The sequence below is a fragment of the Oryctolagus cuniculus genome, chromosome 3 (genome assembly GCF_051225735.1).
Source record: "Oryctolagus cuniculus isolate XC-2025 breed Fujian yellow rabbit chromosome 3, ASM5122573v1, whole genome shotgun sequence".
NCBI lineage: Eukaryota > Metazoa > Chordata > Mammalia > Lagomorpha > Leporidae > Oryctolagus > Oryctolagus cuniculus.
In genome coordinates, this window is record NC_142869.1 from 96,180,559 (window position 1) to 96,206,537 (window position 25,979).

The window sequence follows — 25,979 nt, forward strand, 5'->3', positions numbered from 1 at the left end:
GCCGGCCGCAGCGCGCCAGCCGCGGCGGCCATTGGAGAGTGAACCAACGGCAAAGGAAGACCTTTCTCTCTGTCTCTCTCTCTCACTGTCCACTCTGCCTGTCAAAAAAAAAAAAAAAAAAAAAAAAAAAGATCATGACAAGCCAAGGAGGAGCATTTTCAGGCTGATTTTCTCTGCCATGGAGTATAAGGATCCTTCCAGTTCTGTGCTACTACTGAACCAGCAGTTATGCTAACCCAGAACTGCTGGTGGTGTGTGATAATTTTTACCCATTCCTGAGACCAAGATGAAGGAACACTATTAAAATGTGTAGAAGTCAGCTTCCGGTGCCTGTTTCTCCAAACACAAGCTCTGCACCACCTCTTAAATAATTACAGCCTGTACAAGCTGATCTTGCAAAGAACAGCAACAAGAGTAAAGCCACCTAAAATTCCCATGGAAATCATGTCACCTGTTGGAGTATAAAAGGGAAGAAGTAAAACCTAGATTATGATATTAAGAGATTTTTACCTTGTACTTCTCCATCCTCATTTCTCCCCTTCACTCATGTAGAAAGCATGAATCTATGGCTTAGGTTCTGATGTTATTACCTACTTCCCAACATATGATGTCAAAAAGGACATATCTAAGTATTCCACAGTAACATAGACTCAGAAAGTGATTAGTAAGAAACCTCAGGATTATAAAAAGTACAATACACTGAATAATCTACCAGAGAGAAAGCAGGTAAAAAATGGAAATTTAAAACAGACAATATCCTTAAAGAAAACTGTAAAATTGTTGCTGGCACTGGGGCAGTGTAGTCTAAGCCTCCATTGCAGTGCTGGCATTCCTTAGGAGAGCCATCTCGTGTCCTGAAAGTTCTTCTTTCAATCCAGCTCTCTGATTATGGCCTGGTAAAAGATACCTCAAGTGCTCGGGCCCCTGCACCCATGTGGGAGACCTGGAAGAATCTCCTGGCACCTGCCTTCAGGTCAGCCCGCATTGTAGCCATTTGAGGAATGATCTAGCAGATGGAAGACCTTTCTCTCTGTCTTTAGCTCTACCTCTCAAATAAATAACTAAAATAAAATAAAAAAGAAAAGAATAAAATAGGGTGGTAGCTTTAATGATAATACAGAGATCTGTGTATTAAAACACATAATTATTGAAACAAGGAACTCAATAGACAATCAAAAGGATACAGCCAAATGAGAAAATGTGGAAGGTGAAAAATCAAGTCAAAGAATTTATCCAAACAGTATCAGGAAGAAAATAAGTTGACATAAAAGAAAAGAGTTAACAGAGAATCCAGAGCCAGATATGTCAACACTCAAATGAATGACTATAGAGTTCCCAAATCATAGAAAAAAAATAAAGCATAGGAAATAACTTAAATAATTAGTAGGAATGTCATAAAGTGAGAGACAAACTAAAGAAAAATATTCACTAAGTTTTTGTTTTTCTGGGAAAAAAGTTTTACTCTGGTTTCCATGGTGTAAAATTCCAGGTTGACAGTTGTCATGGTAAACTATTTTAAAGATGTCATTCCATTGTTTCCTGTCTTATATGATTTTGATAAGCAGGCTCATCTTACATTCCTCAATGTTTCACTAAATGTAATTTTCCAGTGCCAAAACCCCCTATAGCTGCCTTTCAACAGTTTAACTACGACTAATTTTTAACTTAGTCTACTTACAGTTCTCTGAGGTTCTTGAAAGCATGGTTTGTTTTCTTTAGTTAGTTTCGGGAAATCCTCAGTTATTACTTCTTCAAATATTTTTTCTTTTTCTTCTCTCTCTCTCTTCTTCCTGTTATCCTTTTTCTTCCTCTCCTCCTCATCCTTCTTCCTCTGTAACACTAAATATAGGTAAATTACATTCTTTAATAGTGTTTAATAGGTTTTGGATCACTTTATACATTTTTGCTCTCTTTGCGTTGATCTATGTTCAAGTTTTTGGTCCACCGCCAAGCATGTCATGTGGGCTGATTAACACTTTGATGGACTTCATCTCCCATACAGTCATCTTTTTTTTACCTTGATTTTTTAAAAATTTTATTTAAGTTATACAAGTTTCATGTATTCCATATATACAGATGTAGGAATATAGTGATACTTCCCACCCTACCCTCCCGCCTGCCCATGCTCCAACCCTTCCTCCTCCCTCTCCCATTCCCACTCTTAATTTTTACAAAGATCTATTTTCAGTTTATTTAATGATCATAAAGTTAACCTTACACTAAGTAAAAGAGTACAACAAATAGTATGATGAAAAAAAAACATCGCTCCTCAATGGAAGCGGCAAGGGAACCATTTTTCTCCAACACATTACATTTTAGATACTCTATTAGTTACCTCAGATCAGATAAAATATATGCTATCTGTCATTTTGGGACCAGTTTATGTCCAGTTGTGTCCTTCTTGTTGCAAAAGATGGGATTTCATTTTTTTTTTACAGCTGAGTAGTACTCCATAGTGTATATACACCATAAATTCTTTATCTAGTCAATAGTTGAAGGACATCTGGATTGATTCTGTATCTTAGCTATTGTGAGTTGTACTACAGTGAACATGGAGTTACAGATAACTCTGTCATATGCTGATTTCTTTTGGTTTGAGTAAATCCCCAGGCGTGGGATGGCTAGATAATATAGTAGGTCTATATGCAGATTTCTAAGGATCTCCAAACTGTCTTCCATAGTGGCTGCACCATTTAACATTCCCACCAACAGTGGATTAAGGTACCTTTTTCCCCACATCTTTGCCAACATTTGCTGTTTGTTGATTTCTGTATGAGAACCATTCTAACGGGAGTGAGATGAAACCTCTTTGTGATTTTGATTTGCATTTCCCTGATGGCTAGTGATCCTGAGCATTCTTTTCATGTGTCTGTTCGCCATTTGGATTTCCTCTCTTGAAAAATGCCTCATATAGTGATATCTATATCAAGCATTTACATTTAAACCATTCAAAGATTTCATATGACAGCCAAAATAAATGGTTTGTTATCACTTCCCTTCACTAATTTTCTGTATCTTTGTTTTTTTTTTAAGACTTATTTTATTTATTCAAAAGGCCGAGTTATACAGAGAATGAGGGAGCGATACAGAGAGAGATTTTGCTTCCCACATAGGTGCAAGAACCCAAGAACTTGGGCCATCGTCCACTGCATTCCCAGGTATACCAGAAAGGAGCTGGATCAGAAGTGGAGTAGCCAGGACTTGAAAGGGTACCCATATGGGATGTCGGAGCTGTAGCTGCTGGCTTAACTCATTATAACATGACATATATACCCCTCTACCTTTCATTTTCAAAACAAATCACTCATAATTATCTAAAAATCTTTTGTTCAGTTCAATCAATCAATATTTTGGCTATCACTTTCTTTCGTAAGATGGATTGCTTTATCTCTTGACAATGAGTTGATATTCTTATGTCTTGTATTTCTTGCTTGAATGGTGAATATCATGCATAGAATACTAGGAAGGTCTGTGATAAGACCTACTTTTGCCAGATAATAGTCTATGTCTCCTGTTACACTTTTAATAAAAGACATTGAGTCAATCTAGTTGTAAGTTGATTTGAGTTTCGATTCTCTGTCTCTTTCTCTTTTATATAATATACTTACATTAATTACATACCTTCATATTGATTAAAGACTAAAAATCAGAACATGAATGAACTACAACAGAGAAGTTGAATATTTTTCTGAGGCAAAGACAGAAAACACAAGGTAAAATGTTGATCTTGACATTAAAAATCTGTAATAGTAGATTTTCTTTTTAAAATAAAGATAAAAATGGCAGACTTTAAAAGAATATATACAGACTAAAGTATGACAAATAGCATAACAAAAACATTTTTAGCAATAATTAAGGAAATACTCCAAAAGAAAACATCAGAATACTTATGAAATGCCATAGATTTTACAACAATTGATATTAATTGCCCAAACTTTTACCAAGATTCAGGTTTTTAAGGCAAATTAATTATAGTTCATAAAAATGAAGTACTATGCCACAAATTTCAAACGTCTTGTGGTAGCAAATATGAGACTGAACCTGGGACATTTCATTTTCAAACAGTTTGTTCTTCCACCCACACCAGGGCTTTTCAACATGTGGTCTCCAGACTCACAGCATCATCTTTGAATGAGAAATTGCTAGAAATGCAAATTCTTTGTGTGTGTGTGTTCTTCTTTTTTAAAAAATGTATTGAAAAGTATAGTTTTCATGTATTTCATATATATATATATATATACTTTTAAATGGTACTTCCTACTCTACCCTCCCTCACTCCCACTTCCCTCCTCCTTCTTCCTTATGTATCTTTTAATTTTTGCATTGATGTGCTTTCAATTTACTTTCTAACCACAAGCTTAACCCTCCAACAATTTCACAAGTAAGTAGAAAAACCACTTTTCCTCAGGAGTATAGATCTGGGCTATAAACAATAATCAAATCTCAAAATGTCCAATTTCATTCATATACATTACATTTGGTACTCTATATATTTACTACCACAAATCAAGGAAAACATATGATATTTGTCTTTTTGGGCCTGACTTATTTCACTATGCATAATGGTCTCCAATTGTATACATTTTGTTGTGAAAGACAGCATTTAATTCTTTTTTAATGGATGATTGGTATTCCATCATGTGTATACAATTTCTTTATACAATCATCAGTTGATAGACATCTGGGTTGATTCCATATCTTAGCCATTGTGAGTTGAGCTGCTATAAACAGGAGTGTACTCATAACTCTTTCATGTGCTGATTTCATTTTCTTTGGGTAAATTCCCAGGAGCGGGATGTCTGGGTCATGTGGTAGATTTATATTCAGATTTCTGAGGAATTTCCATGCTGTCTTCCCTAATGGTTGTTCTAGTTTACATTCATGCCAACAGTGTATTTGTCTACCTTCTCCCCCCAACCCTTGCCAGCATTTGATATTTTTTTAATTTTTGAATGATAACCATTCTAACTGTGCTGAGGTGAAACCTCATTGCTGTTTTTATTTGAATTTCCCTGATGTCCAGTGATCCTGATCATCTTTTCTTTTGGTCATTTGTATTTCATCATTGGAAAAATGCTTGTTCATATCCTTAGCCCATTTCTATACTGGTTGTTTGTTTTATTGTTGTTGAGTTCTTAAACTTCTTATATATTCTAAATATTAATCCTTTATCAGGTGTATAGTTTGCAGCCATTTTCTCCCAAATATTAGCTGCATCTTTACTTTGTTGGGTATTTCCTTCTCTGTGCAGAAGTTACTTAATATAATCTTATTTGTCTATTTTCATCTTTATAGTCTGTGCTTCTGGGGTCTTATTCAAGAAGCCCTTGTCTATGCCAGTCTCTTAAAAATGTTAACCCCACATTTTCCTCTAGTAATTTGGTGGTTTCAGGTCCATTAAGAGTTGATTTTTGTATAGGGTATAATGTAGGGATTCTGTTTTATACTTCATGCAGAGATTCAATTTTTTCAACATCATTTGTGGGAGACTTTCCTTTCTCCATGGAGTGATTTTAGCTTGTTTGTCAAAGATTAATTGATTGTAGATGTTGATTAATTTCTGGGGTCTCTAATCTGTGCCATTGGTCCACATATCTATTCTTATCACAGTCCCAGGCTCTTTTTTTTTTTTTTTTTTTTTTTTTGACAGGCAGAGAGGACAGTAGGAGAAAGAGACAGAGAGAAAGGTCTTCCTTTGCCGTTGGTTCACCCTCCAATGGCCGCCGCGGCCGGCGCTCTGCGGCAGGTGCACCACGCTGATCCGAAGGTAGGAGCCAGGTACTTCTCCTGGTCTCCCATGGGGTTCAGGGCCCAAGCACTTGGGCCATCCTCCACTGCACTCCCGGGCCATAGCAGAGAGCTGGCCTGGAAGAGGGGCAACTGGGACAGAATCCGGCGCCATAGATACTTCTTCATAGATACTAACATTTTTTTTTTTTAATTTTTTTGACAGGCAGAGTGGACAGTGAGAGAGAGAGACAGAGAGAAAGGTCTTCCTTTGCCGTTGGTTCACCCTCCAATGGCCGCCGCGGCTGGCGTGCTGCGGCCGGCGCACCGCGCTAATCCGATGGCAGGAGCCAGGAGCCAGGTGCTTTTCCTGGTCTCCCATGGGGTGCAGGGCCCAAGCACCTGGGCCATCCTCCACTGCACTCCCTGGCCATAGCAGAGAGCTGGCCTGGAAGAGGGGCAACCGGGACAGAATCCGGCGCCCCGACCGGGACTAGAACCCGGTGTGCCGTCACCTCTAGGCGGAGGATTAGCCTAGTGAGCCGCGGCGCCGGCCTGATACTAACATTTTTTAAAGTTGAAATTTACTCACATTATACTGATAGTATAAATAGCTTGAAATAAGCATGTAAACTCTTGCTACACTAGTTATATATTGTACAACTGAGAGTATATTGTGAGATTGTCCTCTACCTTGTATATTGTAGTCTGAAAAGTAGAATAACAATATCCGTGGATATTACAAGAAGTTGGTGGAAAAAATGAAATTTAAAACATTTTTTGATTCATTTTCCTTAAATCTTCACATGGAGATCTCTACAAAAAGTTCATAAAATATATATTATGAAATATATATATATATAAATTTTGTACCTAAATTAATGTACTTTTAAATTTCATGTTTCCATGGACTTTCAGTTTTTACTTTTTAAATGCTTTTAAAAGATTTTATTTATTTATTTGAAAGCCAGTTACAGAGAGAGTAGAGACAGACAGAGAGAAAGAGAGAGATCCATCTTCCACCTGCTGGTTTACTCCCTAAATGGACACAATGGCCAGAGCTGGGGGATCTAAAGCCAGTAGGCAGAAGCTTCCTCCAGGTCTCCCAACCAAGCACCTGAGCCATCTTCTGATGCTTTCCCAGGCAAAATAGCAGGGATCTGGAATGGAAGTGGAGCACCTGGGACTTGAACAGGAACTCAAATGGGATGCTCATGCTGCAGGCCCACTATGCCACACTACGCCACAGCACTGTGCTCCCCCTCCCCCACTTTTTTTAAAGATTTTATTTATTGAACTTTTTTGAAGTATCCTGGCCTATCTTCTTTCTTTATAGGAATTAATGGAGACAGAAAATGACATTGTCCTTATGCGAACTAATTATATTAGATCTAGAATCACCTTGGGAACTAGCATAAGAATGTCGCCACACTCCAGGTAGTAGTCTACTGAGACAATCAATGTGACCACAAATAGAAATCTAAAAAATGTTCATCTGATTGAGTACTTGTACGTTTAGTCATACAATTCCTTGATTTTCATTATAACTCCAATGTTGTATTCACATAGAAATTTTCCCTCAGAGTTTTAAAAAAGCATCATTCTTAAGAATCATACAGATATTTCAAAGGTGGCAAATACTGTCAAAGTATAGTCCATGTGCATTTATTCTTCCACACAGTGCTACAAGGGAACTTGGCTAAATGAACAAACAATTGATCCACACAATGATTTTAAAAGTGTACACTTTATGGCATTGGCATTGTGGCTTAGCAAATTGAGCCACTGCCTGAGATGCTGGTGTCCCATATGAGCGCTCAATTCCTATCACAGCCACTCCGCTTCCAATCCAGTTGCTTGCTAGCATGCCTGAGATGGCAGCAAGAGATGGCCTGAGTATTTGTGTAACTACTACCCATTTGGGGACCCAGATGCAGTCCTGGGCTCCTGATGTTGGCCTGGCCCTATCTTGACCTTTTCAGCCATTTGGGGTGTGAACCACAGATGGAAGACCTCTCTGTCTCATTTTCTCTCTTTCTGTCACCAGCCCCCTCACTCCACCTTTCAAGTAAAAAATCAACAAATCTTTTAAAAATGTGCCCTTTAAATCTGCATACTCTAGTGAATGGTGGCCTTCAAAAATATTAAAAATAAAAACAATTGACTAAGTGTTCCATTAATTATATCTAAATAGTAAACAGCCATACTGATTTTGTGAAATAAGTCAGCAGACCTCAGCAGCAAGAGGAGCCACACAGAGATTTTATTTTAGACAGACATGATGCAATTGTAAGTAAGCTGATTTGACTTAACCTTAACTATTACAACATCCTTTAAAAGCAAGTCCCCTTCCTGCTGTTTTACACTTTAATTACTTCTTTAATCGACTCATTAGTTGATTAACTTATCACTACTGGCAATAAGTACCTGTTCTAAGTAGGGGGGAGCTAATTGAAGCAGTGGTCTTTGAATGCTTCCTGGCTGCAGCCCAGCAGCTGGTTGCTTGGCTTTGGGGGTGGTTGGGAGACTTCAAAGCCCATACATTAAGCATCCAAAAAGCAAAATTACACCACTGCCATTATTTATTAAATACTTTTTCAAGTTAATTGTGCTAAATCATTGCTTACAATGCTTGGCTAATCCTTTCCCAACTTAAAAACCACTCAAACCATGCAAGTCTTGAATTCAGAAAAGTAATACCTTGCTAGTTAAGGGTGATTGCCAATGAGTTAGGAACATCACACATGATCTTATGTGTGCAAATAAATACATTTAAGAAGAAGGGGATTATGGATATGCTGGATCTTAGGGGAAAAAGTAAAATCTTTTATTCTAGGTATTTTTATACATGGTAAGAATACTGATCTTGAGCAGAAATTCTGAAACTCATGTTAAATTGCTCATCTTAAAGTACCACTTTCTCTTCCCGCACTTTATTGTAGTCGACTCTATCTCAGTTATATATTAAACAAGTCTAACAAAGATGCAATAGTAGCATTGTATAATTAAGAAGCAATTTATTGAGTTGTTATGTCCTCATAACTCTTTCAATAAAAGATTTAGGTTTTACTCAATACTGAATAGCATTTAATAGAAGTTAAAGGTCAAAATACTGAAGACAAACCGACAAGTCCAATAAGTTGCCTTGGTTAAATATGAAGAGTCCTCCCGACTCTCAGAATCTTTTTCAGGTAACCAGAGAGGCCTCTCTCAGGTAGCCTCCTCCACTTTTCTTCTCTACAATGTAGTTTTGATTGAAATTTAATGAGGCAAAAACAGAGTGCTAATAAACAAGAATTGAAGTAATTACTGAACAATAATCTTTATATGTCCTACTTCTATTTAATTTAAGGACTTCATGGTGCCTTGATGAAGCCATGAAGGTAACTTGAGTGTTCAAATGGAATAACCCAAGGCAGCGATGGGTAATGCTCTAATTCTGTAATAGAGGAGAGATTTGGAGGAGAGTGATACAATTCTTGCTGCCAATCAGCTAGAGTTGAGAATCATAACCATTACCTCACTAATTAATTTAAGTACAAAGCACATATCCTGAACGTCTATTAATTATCAAGTACTCTATGAGGTATTTTAAATACATTTTCTTACTTTAACCTAAAACCAATGCCATGTTTCCCATTTATATCATTTGAATCTCAGAATAGTTGAATATCTTTACAGCATGTTCTAGTAAGGGGTGTAATAGAGATTGGTATAACCAATTTTTGTACTGCAATATTCATATAATTTTTGCTATTCAACTTTTCTTTTTAAAAAACAGGTGGAGCCGGCGCCATGGCTCACTAGGCTAATCCTCCACCTTGCTGCGCCGGCACACCGGGTTCTAGTCCCGGTCGGGGCGCCGGATTCTGTCCCGGTTGCCCCTCTTCCAGGCCAGCTCTCTGCTATGGCCAGGGAGTGCAGTGGAGGATGGCCCAGGTGCTTGGGCCCTGCACCCCATGGGAGACCAGGAAAAAGCACCTGGATCCTGGCTCCTGCCATCGGATCAGCGCGGTGCGCCGGCTGCAGTGGCGGCCATTGGAGGGTGAACCAACGGCAAGGGAAGACCTTTCTCTCTCTGTCTCTCTCTCTCACTGTCCACTCTGCCTATCAAAAATAAAAAAAAAATAAAAAATAAATAAAAAAAAACAGGTGGAAATATTCATTTAGAATTTTAACTACATTCAGCATGTTCTGTTAAAATAACAAAAGACTAATAGAAAACTAGCATCATATGTGATTTCAGCAGGTGTGAAAATGTGGGAAACATAATGTACTGTCTGGTCTTCTGTTTCCATGACTACAATGTAAACAACCTAGAATAGAATCTACAAACCATTTCTTGGAGCTGGTGTTGTGGCATAGTAGGTAAAGCCACTGACTGTGACACTGCCATACCATATGACACTGGTTTGTGTCCCGCTCCACTTCCGATTCAACTCCTTGCATACGTGCCTGGAAAATCATTGGGAGATGGCTCAAATCCCTGGGTCCCTGTACGCACATAGGAAACCCTGAAGAAGGTCCTGGCTCCTGGCTTCGACCTGGCCCAGCCCTGGCCACTGCAGCCATCTGGGGAGTGAACTAGCAGATGGAAGATATCTCTCCCTTTTTCTTTAAAGCTATGACTTTCAAAGAATTAAATAAATCTTAAAAAACAACATTTGTTGTGGCCAGTGCTGTGGTGTAGAGGGTAAAGCCACCACCTGCAGTGCCGGCCTCCCATATGGGTGCCAGTTTAAGTCCCAGCTGCTCCACTTCTGATCTACTCTCTGCTATGGCCTGGGAAAGCAGTAGAAGATGGCCCAAGTCCTTGGACCCCTGCACCCACATGGGAGACCCGGAGACGCTCCTGGCTCCTGGCTCCTGGTTCCTGGCTCCGGGCTCCGGGCTCCAGATCAGGATAGCTCCAGCCATTGAGGCCATCTGGGGAGTGAACCAGCAGATGGAAGAAGACCTCTCTTTCTCTCCCTCTCTCTGCCTCTCCTTCTCTCTCTGTGTAACTGTGACTTTCAAGTAAAAAAATAAATATTTAGAAAAAAAATCATTTGTTGACGAAATGCCTGCTTATAGTCACATTTCTATACAGATGCAAATGCAAAAGAATATGATTCAGTAAGCAAAAGATGTAATGTGTAAATTCTCTTAATCCAACAACATATTTCCATTTAAAAATTATCTCATGAATATGGGATATGTGTTTATTTAATATTTATTGAGTTTCTGGTATGTGCCAAGCATTGTTTTGCTAACTAGAAATGGAGTGGTGAATAGAGGCAGAATCTTCATTTTCCTTGTGTTTATCCTACAGAGAATTGGATTGGGGAGGGAGGGGTAGAAAAGGGAGTAAAAGTATACAATAAGAAGATACAGAAATAAATGGTTTAAAAAAAAGAAATGGCTTAGAGTGACAAGTGACAGGTGTTCATGGTAGTCTTCTCTAAGGAATAGGTATTTTAAGTGATATATGAATTTTTTTTAGAGATTTATTTATTTGAAAGTCAGAGTTACACAGAGAGAAAAGGAGAAACAGAGAGAGGCCTTCCATCCACTGGTTCACTCCCCACATGGCCGCAATGGCCGGAGCTGCCCCGATCCAGAGCCAAGAGCCAGGAGCTTCCTCTGGGTCTCCCACATGGGTGCAGGAGCCCAAGAACTCGGGCCATCTTCTACTGCTTTCCCAGGCCATAGCAGAGAGCAAGATTAGAAGTGGAGCAGTCGGGGCCGGCGCCGTGCCTCACTAGGCTAATCCTCCACCTTGCGGCGCCGGCACACAGGGTTCTAGTCCCTGTTGGGGCGCCAGATTCTGTCCTGGTTGGGGCTCCGGATTCTGTCCCGGTTGCCCCTCTTCCAGGCCAGCTCTCTGCTATGGCCAGGGAGTGCAGTGGAGGATGGCCCAAGTACTTGGGCCCTGCACCCCATGGGAGACCAGGAGAAGCACCTGGCTCCTGCTATCAGCACAGCGCGCCAGCCACGGTGGCCATTGGAGGGTGAACCAACGGCAAAGACCTTTCTTTCTGTCTCTCTCTCTCACTATCCACTCTGCCTGTCAAAAAATTAAAAAAAAAAAAAAAAAAAAAGAAGTGGAGCAGTCGGATTTGAACTGGCACCCATATGGGATGCCAGCATTGCAGGTGGCAGCTTAACCTGCTATACCACAGCCCTTACAGGAATGTTAATGGAAGTGGCACTGTGAAGTGATAGATTCCAGGTGGCGGGAATGACAAATGCAAAAGACCTGAGACTGGAAAAAGATGACAGGATTTTTGAAGAAGTTTTGGAGTACCAGTATTCAGGAAAGTAAACAAAACCAAAGTAGCTCAATCAGTGTGCAGATGGTGAAGTCTTTTCTGACATCTTTACTTAGCTTAATGTCCTCTGGTGGTACATTTATACTTCTAATACATATTTTCAGTAAATCCATAGTAATGTTATTCAAACATCTAGGTGTCTATTTTAAAACCAATTTATTGATCTTAAACATGAAGAAGTATAAAATTAAATCCATTTGTTAACGGAAAATCTATCTTAGACTCCATGAAGTGTTAAACATCCTTTGAGGTGCGGGAATTGGCTCAAGGGTTAAGATTCTGTTTGGGATGTATGCACCCTGCGTTAGAGCAACTGGGTTCAAGTCCAAGCTCTTCTTATATTCTGACTTCCTGCTAATGTGCACCATGAGAGAGGGCAGGTGATAGTTCAAGTGCTTGGGTCCCTACTACCCATGTGAAAGAACTTGATTGGGTTCCAGACTTTTGACTTTGGCCTGTCCTAAATCCAGCTGCTATAAGCATTTGAGGAGTGAATCCTCTCTGCATTTCAAATAATTACATTTTTAAAGCCTACTAAAATAAGTATAAAAGTGTGTATCTATGTTCTTAAAGAATATTCAGAGAAAGAAAATGTAAAAGAAAAATATTACTATCCTAACAATGACCTAGAAATCATAGTATTAAACATTGTTTTATAAGTTATTATATTTGCTAGATCAAAAGGAAATATTGGTATAAGGACATTTCTACAGAAAATATCCTTAAAATGGTTTCCAAATGTTGAGTTTGACAGGCAGTAGTTCAAGAAAACATGTATAAAAGCAATTGTAAAGGAAATTAGACTTGGTTTAGTAAACATTTTCATTAGCTCAGTAGATTTCCCTAGGGATGCAAAGTGGCCAAACTATACCTCTCAACTCTTTCCCTTACTTTTATTCCTACTCTGTTAGGATGAGGTTAACATTTAATAGACATGAGGAAATGTACAAATTAATTAATACAAGGTCACTCACAGTCAGATATTGTGACTGCTCCCTTAATGTTTGTAGGTTTGTTTCACTTATTAAGTAGCACTTTCTTTTCCAATGTAAAACTACTTGAGATTACAACTTGAATAAAACACTAATTAAAACAATTTTTTCTATAATCAAGACAGTTATCTGACTGTATCAGATGGTAAATTACAAAATCAAATGAGTAGTCCAAAAATAGATGAAAACTAAAAAATTACATATATTCATGTATATGCATGCACATATATCTTATAACATTATATATAACAGTTTATATGTGTATAACACTATGCATTTAAACTAACATTACATATTGAATCATTCATAACCAATATATGTATATGACATGTTATAAGTATATGTAAAAAGTAACACTATATACCTGTGGACAGCTGAGTTATTAATCATATAAAGAAATAATTTAGGCACCCATTTTACTTCACAGCATCAATACCAAAAAAAATGCAGGAGATTATTTTCAAGTAAGTGTCGTAAAATGCATAGTATATTACTAACTTGTCAAATTCTTCTTTGCTAACACTCAAAATTAAAAGTGGAGATTCAGAATTGGCAAGTATTAGTTGTTTCATCTTTTGAGTCATAATTAGGACATATCTTCCTAGCAGTTAGGGTTAGCTTCCCAGTTTGATGATTATTTTCCAAGTGGAACATCGCAATGGCTTTATTAGCTTTGCCATTCAGCTTGTGTAACACCAAGGCAGACTCTGAACCATTTAATGTAGTTAGTAGTTAACCATTTGAATATTAAAACTAATGGGAATTCTATAAGCTGCTTTACCTTCCCTTAAGAGTTTCTGTTCCAAGTCTATCTGGAAGGAGTATTATAAACTGTTTTTTTGAATTTAACTCTGCGTGAAAGTGATTTAAATTGTTTGAGAATATTATTCACAGGTTGTACTTCTATTACCTATACTTCCCTAGGCTAAAATAGGCAATACTTCTTCCTGCCCCATCTTGACTAAGGGCAATGATGCCGGTTCCTTGGCTTGGTCTCCTTCAACTTTTGTTCAAAATAAGACTGCAAGGGTGGGGAAGGAGGAAGGTGGAACCAAACACTAACAAAAATTAGCAGCGTTTTCTGTTTTGAAAAATGCAGAGGTTTTGCCCACTGTATTTATAAACACTTAGCCTTTGATGATGTATTTGGGGTTTTGGTGTATGCTTATGTGTCTTTTCTTTATTTCATTTTCATTGGTTTTATTTTCATTAGACACAAACTCTGTCAGAGGATATTTTCAATTTAATATCCAAGACAAAATGCCTTAAAATTGTTTTGTATATTGTATATCATATTTTTATATTAAATAGAAAATAAGTATAGCCTGCACACATCTACAAATCCAAGGCTTAATGGAAGGAATATTTTGTTGTATTTAATTCTGATCTCTCACTCTCTAACTCTTGCTCTTGCTCTCACTCTCACTCTAGCTCTCTCTCTAAAAAAATAAAGAATTAACTCAGCTAAAGTTTCACACACTTCCAGGTCATTTGCTAATTAACTTTTCTAGAGGTAATTACTATGATATTGGTGTGTTCAGTATCATTTACATTTCATACTAATGCATTTTATATATATATATAAGCAATGTTCAATAGTCATAAAATGAATATAATTACTTCTACAAATTGTGTCATTCAAATCTGAGTCTTATACATGATGATTCATATTGATTTAATTAATTCTAATCAGATATGTTTCCTTATATGAAAGTCACAATTATAAGAAAGTCTTTTACCAAATGCTGAAATTCAATCATTGTGCTGTTTAAAAGTGAGAGTATGAACAGGAATAAAAAACAAACAAGTTTCTGAAATGGTTTGACTTTTCATTTTATTAATTAAACCATTATAAATGTACCTATAAGCCAATTGGCTCAAGTATTACTATTTTATATCTAGTTTATTTGTCACAATCATAACATTTTGAACGCAGTTTTAAAACTTCTCATCTTGTGACATTGTGGGATAATATAGATTTCTGTTTTTAAGTGTGTTTTTGTTTTTAATTACTTTGTAATCACCATTTAAATGTATATGCTCCTTATAAGAGATTCCCTAGATTCATTCATGGTTTGTGGTTCTGAAAGCTCTCCAGTTGAGTTACATATGATAGGCATTTTTCCCTGTTTATGTAAAAGTTGAGTCAGAAGCCATTAGCAACTTACTCTAAATGGAATAACCACAAACCGTAAGAAATATTAATATAAACATACTTAAAAGGACCTTGACTGAAGAGTCCCTTAGTGGACTTAACATTTTAATGCAATTCCACTTGTGTCAGGAGAGTAAAAGTGGTGGGGAAGTTTTTTGAGTCAGAGATATTTGAATTCAAAGCCTTGATCTGTATTTCTTATGAAAATTTTATTTGGGATAATTTTTTTAAAATCCCATTAATCAAATGCTTCATATTTCCAAGTCAGATTCTTGGAAATTTTTATGCATAATTTTAATCCTCATAACTACATTAAGATATAGGAATTATAATAACTAGTAATGAGAATACTAAGATTCACAAGATTTAAGTATTTGCATGAATTCCACAGTCTTCAAATGGTAGAAAAGAATTTTGTACCAAAGTACATTTATCTTTTATTTCTATTTTTTCTATGAGCTTTTAACATACTCATGTATTTATATATGAAATTCTTAATGTTATAAATAGTTTACCATCTAGCTTAAGTACAAAACCTTAATCTAATGACTGGCATTCTTATAAGAGTGAGTGTGTAAAGAGACAGAATAGAGGGACCAGTGCCGTAGCACAGTGGCGCTGGCGCAGGTTCCAGTCCTGATTGCTCCTCTTCCAGGCCAGCTCTCTGCTGCGGCCTGGGAAAGCAGAAGATGGCCCAACTTCTTGGGCCCCTGCACCCACATGGGAGACCAGGAGGCGCTCCTGGCTCCTGGCTTCAGATAGGCGCAGCTCCAGTAGCGGCATGTGGGGAGTGAACCAATGGAAGGAAGACCTTTCTCTCTGTCTCTCTCTCACTGTCTGTAACTCTACCTGTCAAATAAAATATTAAAAAAAAAAGAGAGAGAGAGAGACAGAATAGAAAGCTGAATACAATAGCTTTTCCTTACAACAACAGGCTACTTACGAAGCAAAGAGAGGTTTGTTGAGTGCACAAGTTTGGAAGTTCAAAGTTCAAGGTCGGATGGGCCCTACTGGTTTGACCTTTGTAAAAACAGTGGATGTCAGTGGCAGGATGGTAAAACACATAAAAAGATTTAAGGACATCATTAGACATAAACTGAGTAAAAATTTTCACTGCATTATTAAGTTATTTTTCACATACCAATAGAGAATCCAAGATGGGCTTAGAGCCCTCAAAAAAAGGAGCACATTTCTCTCTCCCCATCCCTCCACAATGGAGCACAGCAACCAGCCGAGAGAGGGCGGGCCCCATTCTGGGCATAAGCAGCAGCTGCGGAAGCCCTTGTGCGTTCACCAAGCAACAGGCTGGGACAAGATGCCGTCTTGGCAGCAGTAGCTCAAGTGTGCAGACCCAGCAATCAGCATGGAGAAGGCAAAATTCGGCCGGCAGCTCTTGTGCACGCATGTGATACATATTCATACATATGAACCAGAGCTTCCAGCAAAGGGAAAAATCCACATCCTCACTGACCTTGAGCCTGGGAGGATTGAAAGGGGGGTTGCACACCCACGCGGGATTGTGAGGTGCACCCCAATCTCTCACCATATCACAGGCTCTGTGATTCAAACTGCCTACATGGAGCACCCACATGCAGCTGGCTCTGGGAACGTCTCTGCCTCTCTGTGGACTGGACAGGCTAGAGGGGCAGAGTGGATCCTCTGCACCCGGTGACTGTGGGAGACTTGTGTGCTATACGCTGAGACTGTGGGAACTCTGTGGCTGCACAGGAGGGTGCAGAGTGTAGCTGGGTCTCTGGGCAGTCACTGTGAGCAGCTCCACATGCTCAGAGCTCCCTGATTGCCCGGTTGGATCATTGCAGTGGAATCCATGTTCACTCTAAGGACTGCATAGCTCCTGTGTGCTGTTCATATGGCAATGCAGATGGGTATTGCACCCACTATTGCACCAACTGGTGGGCTAACACCTGGTCATTCATCACCTTGGAAGAGGGGAGGTGAGAGTGTGATTACACCAATACAGGTGATCACACTCTCCTTTCTACTAACAAAAGGAGATCTACAACACCCTACTTGTGTATCACCATAGATACTTGCCCCACCCTGGAGCACTGACCAGAACTCCCTAGCCAAAACCAAAACACTTCTCTGGGTATTCACTGAAAGAGCAGACACTCCCACTAAGCCACAGGGGCATAATCCAAAGATAAAAGCCATCATAGAGGAATAAAACCAACATGTTTCTCCACAAATGCCTAAAAATAATGCAAAATTTAAGAAACATGAAGAAGGAAGACAACATGGCCTCTTCAAAGGAACACAACACTTCAATATTAGAATGTTTAGATGAAGAGATTGATGAAATACCTGAAAAGATATTTCTCACATACCATAAAACTAGTCCACTTAAAGTGTGTGATTCAGTGGTTTGCAACATATTCCCAGAGGGGTGCAATCATCACAACAAACAAGTTGAGAATGTTTTCATCTTTCCCAAAAGAAACCTCACACCTATTAGCAGTAATGTCCCATCTCCCACTCTAAAAAAATTGTAGAAAAATATAAAATTTATTTCTGTCTTTTTTTAAAACATTTATTTATTTATTTGAATATTTATTTTTGCATTTGCTAACTCTGTATATTTCCTATAGGTAGAATCATACAAAATAGATATTAACTGGTTTCTTTTGCTTAGAATATTTTTTCCAAGGGGCCGGCATACTATGGCATAGTAGATCAAGCCTCCACCTGCAAACCCAGCATCACATATGGGCAGTGGTTTGGGTCTCAGATATTCCATTTCCTATCCAGCTCCCTGTTAATGTCCCTGGGAAAGTAGCAGAGGACGGCCCAAGTCCTTGGTCCCCTGCACCTACGTGGGAGACCAGGAGTTAGCTCCTGGCTCCCGGATTCAGATAGGCCCAGTTCCAGCTGTTGCAGCCATGAATGAACCAGCGGATATTAAACCTCTCTCTTTGTCTCTCCCTCTCTCTCTCTGTAATGCTGTCTCTCAAATAAATAAATAAATAAATATTTTAAAAAGAATGTTAGAATATTTTCCACTAGTTTATTTATTTATTTATTTATTTGACAGGCAGAGTGGACAGTGAGAGAGAGAGACAGAGAGAAAGGTCTTCCTTTTGCCTTTGGTTCACCCTCCAATGGCTGCCGCAGCTGGCACGCTGAGGCCGGAGCACCGCGCTGATCCGATGCAGGAGCCAGGTACTTATCCTGGTCTCCCATGGGGTGCAGGGCCCAAGCACTTGGGCCATCCTCCACTGCACTCCCTGGCCACAGCAGAGAGCTGGCCTGGAAGAGGGGCAACCGGGACAGAATCCGGCGCCCCGACCGGGACTAGAACCCAGTGTGCTGGTGCCGCAGGGCGGAGGATTAGCCTAGTGAGCCGCAGCGCCAGCCATAGAATGTTAGAATATTTTTCCAGGTTCATTCATGTTGTAGCTTCTATCAATACTTCAGGCCATTTTATTGCAAACAGCATTCACTGCACTCTATAGCTTTAGAGACTACATTTTATTTATCAGCTTATCAATAGATTGGCAGCTGAGTTGTTTCCACTATTGAACATTACAAATAATGTCAGTATGAACATCTGTACACAAGTTTTTTTTTTTTTTTTTGCGAATATGTCATTTCTCTTGAGAGCATACCTGTGAATGTCATTGTTGGTTCATAGTGCAATTTGCACATTCCTTGGTTTGAAGAATTTCCAAAATGTCTTCCAAACTGACTACCCCATTTTGCCTTCTCAGCAACAATATACATACATGAGAATTCCATTTTCCTCTGTTCCTTTTCAAAACTTGTTTTTATGTTTTGGCTTCACGATTTTGATCTTGAATTCACCTGATGGCAGTATATTGATATGCTTATTGATCACTTATTTATCTTAAATTGTTTTCTTAAGTCTTTTTTTAATTTAAAAAAATTTAATTAGCTTTTAACAGATTCAATATAGTTCATTGATGCAATGATAGTCCCTTCCTCCCTCTCTCCCTTTCTTTCTCTTTTTTTAATTTTTGATATAACATCTTTAAAATTTGCATTATTGTAAAAAGGCTTAAAGCTTTACCAAATAAGAAGTTTCGCTAGTAAAAAGAATAAAGATCTAGGTTTGGGAAATACTGAAAACAGTTATAAACAGAACTTGAATGGAAAAACAACCATTTCACACAAACACAATAACTTTTAAAGTAATCACAGACCATTAAAACTACAGTACTATAATATTCTTAATCATTGGTTTGACAATACTATAAAACAAAGTTTTACAAGACAATATTTGCAGCAATACAGATAGGTATTTCTGTCCATACTTTTATTTTTGTTCTTTTAAATTTCTTTCTTTAATTTTTAAAGTTTAGCTTCCATATATAAGGGAGATATTTGCAATATTTGTCTTTCAATATGATTATCTGCAGTTGCATCGATTTTGCTGCAAAGGGTAGAATTTCATTCTAGCTTAAAAATATTCCACTGTGTGTAAACACCGTATTTTCTTTATCCATTCATCTGATGACAGACACCATGGGTGATCCCAGATTTTGGCTGTTGTGAACAGTACTGCTATAAACACGACGATGCAAGTATCTCTGACACAGTGTGCTCATGTCTTTTGGATGTATACCCAGTAATGGGACTGTTGGATCATATGGCAAGTCCGTTTCTAGTTTTTTTTAAGAATTCTCCACTGTTTTCCAAAGTGGCTATATTAATTTACATTCCAACCAACAGTGTATAAGTATTCCCCTTTCTTCACATCCTTGACATCAATGGTTCCTCTCTGATTTGGATTTTATCTACTCTAACAGGGATGAGGTGATATCACATGGTAGTTTTGATCTGCATGTCCCTGATGGCTGATGATGTTAATCATTTTTTCATATGTTTGCTAGCCATTTGTATTTCCCCTATTGAGAATTGTCTATTGAGATTCTTTGCCCATTTTTTAATTGGATTGATTTTCTTTGTTGTTGCTTTATGTAGCTGATATATCCTAGATATTAATTCTTTGTTGGATAAGCAGCTTGCAAATACTTTTCCCATTCTGTTAACTGTCTCTTCATACTATCAATCATTTTCTTTGCTGTACAGAAACTTCTGAGTTTGATATAATCCTATTTGATTAGTTCTGCTTTTGTTGCCTGTGCTTTGGAGTTCTTGTCCAAAAAGTCATTCCCAATGCCAGGGTCTTAGAGTGTTTCTCCTGTTTTCTTCCAGCAATTTCATATTCTCAGGTCTTAAATGTAGAGTTTTGGTCCATCTTGAATTGTTTTTTGCATGTAATGAGAGGTGTAGATCTGATTTCATTAAGATGGATAGATAGATAGATAGATAGATGCCTCCTATTTTGCCAACATCATTTATTGAAGAGATGATCCTTACTCCACTGTATGTTCTGAGCACTTTAGTCAAAAATTGGTTGGCTATTTTTTTTTGTTATTTTTGACAGGCAGAGTGGACAGTGAGAGAGAGAGAGAGACAGAGAGGAAGGTCTTCCTTTTGCCGTTGGTTCACCCTCCAATGGCTGCCGTGGCCGGCGCACTGCGGCCAGCACATCGCGCTGATCCGAAGCCAGGAGCCAGGTGCTTTTCTTGGTCTCCCATGGGGTGCAGGGCCCAAGGGTTTGGGCCATTCTCCATTGCACTCCCGGGCCACAGCAGAGAGCTGGCCTGGAAGAGGGGCAACCGGGACAGAATCCGGCGCCCCAACCGGGACTAGAACCTGGTGTGCCATCGCCGCAAGGTGGAGGATTAGCCTATTGAGCCATGGCACCGGCTTCGGTTGGCTATATGTACGTGAATTAATTGTTGGGCTCTTGTATTCTGTTCCATTGAATTGTGTATCCTTTTTTTTTTGTGACAGTACCACATGTTTTAATTACTATAGCATTATATTATACTTTGAAGTCAGGTATTATCATGCCTCCAGCAAGAGTTTTCTTGTTCAGGATTGCTTTGGTATTTTGGGTTTTTGTGATTTCATATGAATTTTAGGTTTTGTTTTTCTAGTTCTGTAAATAAGGTCATTGGTATTTTGTTAGGGACTGCACTGAATCTGTAGATTATTTTAGATAATATAGATATTTTAATGATACTGATTCTTCCAATCCATGAGCAAGGAATACCTTTTGCTTTTTTGTATTCTTGATGATTTCTTTCATCAATGTTTGATAATTTCCATTGTAGAGATCTTTCACTTTTTTTGCTAAATTTATTCCTAGATATTTGATTTTTCTGGTGGCTATAGTGATGGGGATTTCTTTCTGGAATTCTCTTTCACTGATTTCATCATTAGCATATTAAATGGTACTAAATGGTACTGGGTTTGGATGTTAATTTTGAAACCTGCAATATTATTTAATTGGTTTATCAGTTCTAACAGCTTTTTGGGGAAGTGTTTAGGTTTTGCCATGAAGAACATCATAGATAACAAAGAAAATTTCATGTCCTCTTTTCCAATTTTGATGCCCTTTATTTTTTCTCCTCCAGAATTGCTCTTGCTAAAACTTGCAGTCTATATTGAATATAGTGATGCAAGTGGGTATCCTTTGTTGTTCTAGATCTGAGGGGAAATGCTTTCAGCTTTTCTCCATTCAGTATGATCTTGGCTGTTGGTTTGTGATATATAGCCTTTAGAATTTTGAGGAATGCTCCTCTTATTTTGTGGAGGTTTATTTTGTTTTGTTTTGTTTTGTCATCATGAAGGGATATTGATGCTTATCAAAAGTTTCTCTTCATCTATTGAGATGACTATATGATTTTTTGTTGTCATTCTATCAAGTTGATTATGACATTTATTGATTTGCAAATGTTGAATCACCGTTGCATTTCTGGGATAAATCCCACTTGATCATGATATATGGTCTTTTTGATGTGCTTTTAGATTTGATTTTCTAGTATTTTGTTGAGAACCTTTGTATCTATTTAATTTAAGGATACAGGTCTGTAGTTTTGTGTGTGTGTGTGTGTGTGTGTTGTGTCTTTGTTCTTCTTTGATATCAGTGATGCTGTCCTCATTAAAAGAGTTTGGCAGAGTTCCATCCTGTTGGATATTTTGGAATAGTATGAAAAGTATTGGAGTTATTTTCTCTTTGAATGTTCTGTAGAATTCAGTAGTAAAGCCATCAGGTCCAGGACTTTTCCTTCATGGAAAACTTTGGATTACTGCTTCAATCTTGTTGCTTGTTTTGGATCTGTTCAGAGTGTCTTAATCTTCCTGATTCTCTCTCTGTCTCCCTCCTTCTCTCTTTCTGTTGATTTTAGCTTTCAGTTGTGAAGAATCTTTACTGTCTGCATGTAAGTACTTTATTATATCTATAATTTCCTGATGTTTTATTTCATTCTCTTTTAATATTCTTGACAGCATTATTTGTAGCATAAATGTTTTTCAATATCAAGTAAACCCAATTTATTGTTGTTATTTTTTTTACTTGTTTTGAGGTTGTATTTAATATGGCTTTGCCTATCACAGAACTATGAAAATCTACTGATATACTTTTTTCTAAGAGATTCATAGCTTTAACTCTTACATTTAGATCTGCAGTCCATTTAAAAAACAGATAGTAGTCTCCTGTCTGGTGGTTCACTTCCCAAATGCTCATAATGATCACAGCTGGGTTGAGATCTTATCTGAAAGCCAGTAACTTAGTCTCAGTCCCCCAGGTGGCTGGGAGAAATACAACTATCTGAGTCGTTCCCACTGCCTCTCATGGTCTGCATTAGCATGAAGCTGGAGTCTGGAGCCAGAGTCAGAAATAGAACCCAGGTACTCTAGTGTTGGATGAGCCATCTTAACCGGTATCTTAATGGTTAGTCTTAGTGCCCATTCCTGTGGCATATTTTGGATTAATTTTTGCATGTGGCATGTAGGAATTCAAATTAATTATTTTGGACATGGGTAACCAGAATTATTTGTTCATAAAAATATGTTTTCTCCCAGTTAATTTAGAAAACAAACTGACTTTAAATAAGAGAACTTAATGCTTAATATTTTGTTGAAAACTGAACTTTTTAGGTAATAGAAAGGATTATCCCTTCCCCACCTCTGCTGGCCTTTTCATGTTGTTGTTTTCTTGCTTGTTGGTTTAGTGACTTATTGAAATTTGAGAATTTCCTGTGCAGTATGTACCTTCTGTTGTCAAATTTCTGAGGGTCTAACCTTGAACATGTGTGCATTTACTCTGGGATTAGATGGATTGAGCAGGGCTCTATTTGATTGCATCTTTGGGCATTATTTTAAGATGTTTATCTCTGTTGGTATCTACTGTGGTTCAAGTATATCGCCCAAAAATTCATATATTGGAGGCTTGATCCCTAGTGTGATGAGTGGGAGGTGGTAGAACCAGTGAGAGGTGAGGTATAGTGGAAAGTTTTTATGCTACAGGAATGCCTTTGGAAAGGAATGCTAATCTACTGGAGTGCTTACAAGTGTGAATGTGATAATAGCAAGGCAGATCCCTGAATCAATATGTCTTCCAATCAATGTGATCTTAACTTCTTACACAGATTCTTGACATTGATTACAAGATACTCACCAGAGCCTAGCTGTTGCCAGTGCATGCCCTTGAATCTCCAGAGCTAAATAAAACTCTTTCCTTTAGAAAATTAGCTTCCTCGGGTGTTTAATTATTATGATACAAAACAGACTAATATACTGTCACATTTATCTATCAGTCTGCACAGATAGGTACCTGAATGCTCTGCAGTGTTTTATAATACCCTGGAGCACAGATCATTCCATCTTCTGTTCTAGGCCCCTCTGTAGGGATAGTTTTGGAGGCTATTTTTTTTTTTTCAAACATATCCTATTCCAGTAAGCCTCTTCCTAAGTGTCTCTATTCCCGGTTCTCACTGGAAAACTTCTATATGGTCTAGAATTTTGCTTTTTGTTCTCACACAACTCTCATTTTCTTTTAATTACCACAAGAACTCTGTCACATAATACAGTCCCCTTAGTATAGAAATTCCAAGATCCTTTTCCAAATAAAGTTATTTATTGTAGGATAACTAAAGATCATTCTTTCTCTATCTCTCTATGTCTTCCTTCTCCCCTCCTTCTCTGTCTCTTTTCCTAGACTGATTCTCTCCCTCAGAAAGTCTCTATGCCACAGCACTGGGGAAATGAGCAGATGCAATAACCTATTATCTTCTTAGCTTGCCTCTCTTAGAGTAAAACTTTTGTAATATAGGATGAAAGAAATAGCTCCAGTATTCTTGGTGTGCTACCCCTAGTGTAGACTTTCTAACATACAATAGGAATGAGTGGAAGAAAATTCTCTCAAAACTCTCAAATGCTTTTTTCTAGAATGGAACTTTTGGAATGTGGATCTGTGTTTGGGGGATGAGAAAGACTGACAGCCTGCCTTTTTAGGAGACACCATAGTCCTAGACAGATAGTTGTAAAGATTCAGAGCCCTGTCTTATTTGATGGATCAATAGAAATAGAGCTTCTGTATCAGTGAATAAGGAAATGTGGGAGGGAAGGGGAAGCCTCAGTGTCTTAAGGATCACAACTCTGGATTTACAAAGAATTCAAAGCTCATCTGGAATTAATACTCCTCTACTTCTTTTCTTCTTTTTTTATTTTTTTTAAAGTTGAACAAATTTCATGTATTTCTTATATACAGATTTAAGAGCACCCTACCCTCTATATATCATTTGGACAATTTTATATAATTTCCCCTGCCATTTTTCCATAAATATTCCTATAGTTTACTTTAGATTTCTTTTTTACTTTTACTGGGGGGTTTCTACCTTCACATTTTTTTTGTAATGATGTCTGTCTTTCTGTGTTTCTCCGTGTAGCATATCCTTAAGCATCTTTTGTAAGACTGGACAAGTGGTGACAAATTCTTTCAATCTTTGTTGTGCAAGGTCTTTATCTCAGATTTGAAAGTAGATTTCTAAAGATTTGTCTTTCAGTTTGGATATTTTTTCTTCTGCCTCACCAAATCTGCTGTTAAGGCTTTCCAAGGCATTTTTCATTTGATCTATTGAATTCTTCAATTCTAATATTTCATTTTGGCTTCTCTGTAATATCTCAATTTCATGGGAAAATTTTCATTCATGTCATGTGTGGTTTTCTTTAGTTCGTGTATTTGCTTCTGATTGCTTTTGAATAATCCTATGATTAATTTTTTGCATTCCATTTCCAGCATTTCCTCAATCTCTTCATCTTCACATTCTAATATTAAAATGTTGTTGTGTTCCTTGAGGTAGGGGTGGGAGGGTCATGGTATCTTCCTTATTCTTGTTTCTTGAATTTCTGTGCTTATTTTAAGGCTTTTGTGGAGTTGATTTTTTTATTATTATTTTCTCTATGATGGCTTTTATCTTTGAGCTATGTCTCTGTGGTTTAGTGGCTGTGGCTTAGTGGAATATCTGCACTTTCAGTGAATACCAAGAGGTGTGTGGTGGCTGTGGCCAGGGAGCTGTGGTCAGTGCTCCAGGATGGGGTGAGTATTCAAGGTAACACCCAGGTTAGGGGTGGTAGATCTCCTCTTGTTAACAGAAGGGGAGAAATGTCACCTTTTTGCTGTGATCATCCACTCACCTCCTGTCCTCCAAGATGAACAATTACTGGGAGTTAGCCCCCAGTGTGTTCAACACTCACTCGTGCCACCATAGGAACTGCACAAATTATCTACACAGTCCTCACTGTGAACGTAGCTCCTGCTGCACTGATCTGCCCCCAGACAACCAAGGAGCTCTGAGTGTGATTTGCCCAGAAATCCAGCCACACTATGTAGCTCCTCATGTAACCAGCAAGTACCCATGGTCTCAGCACACAAGGCTCCCACAGTCAGTGGGTACAGAG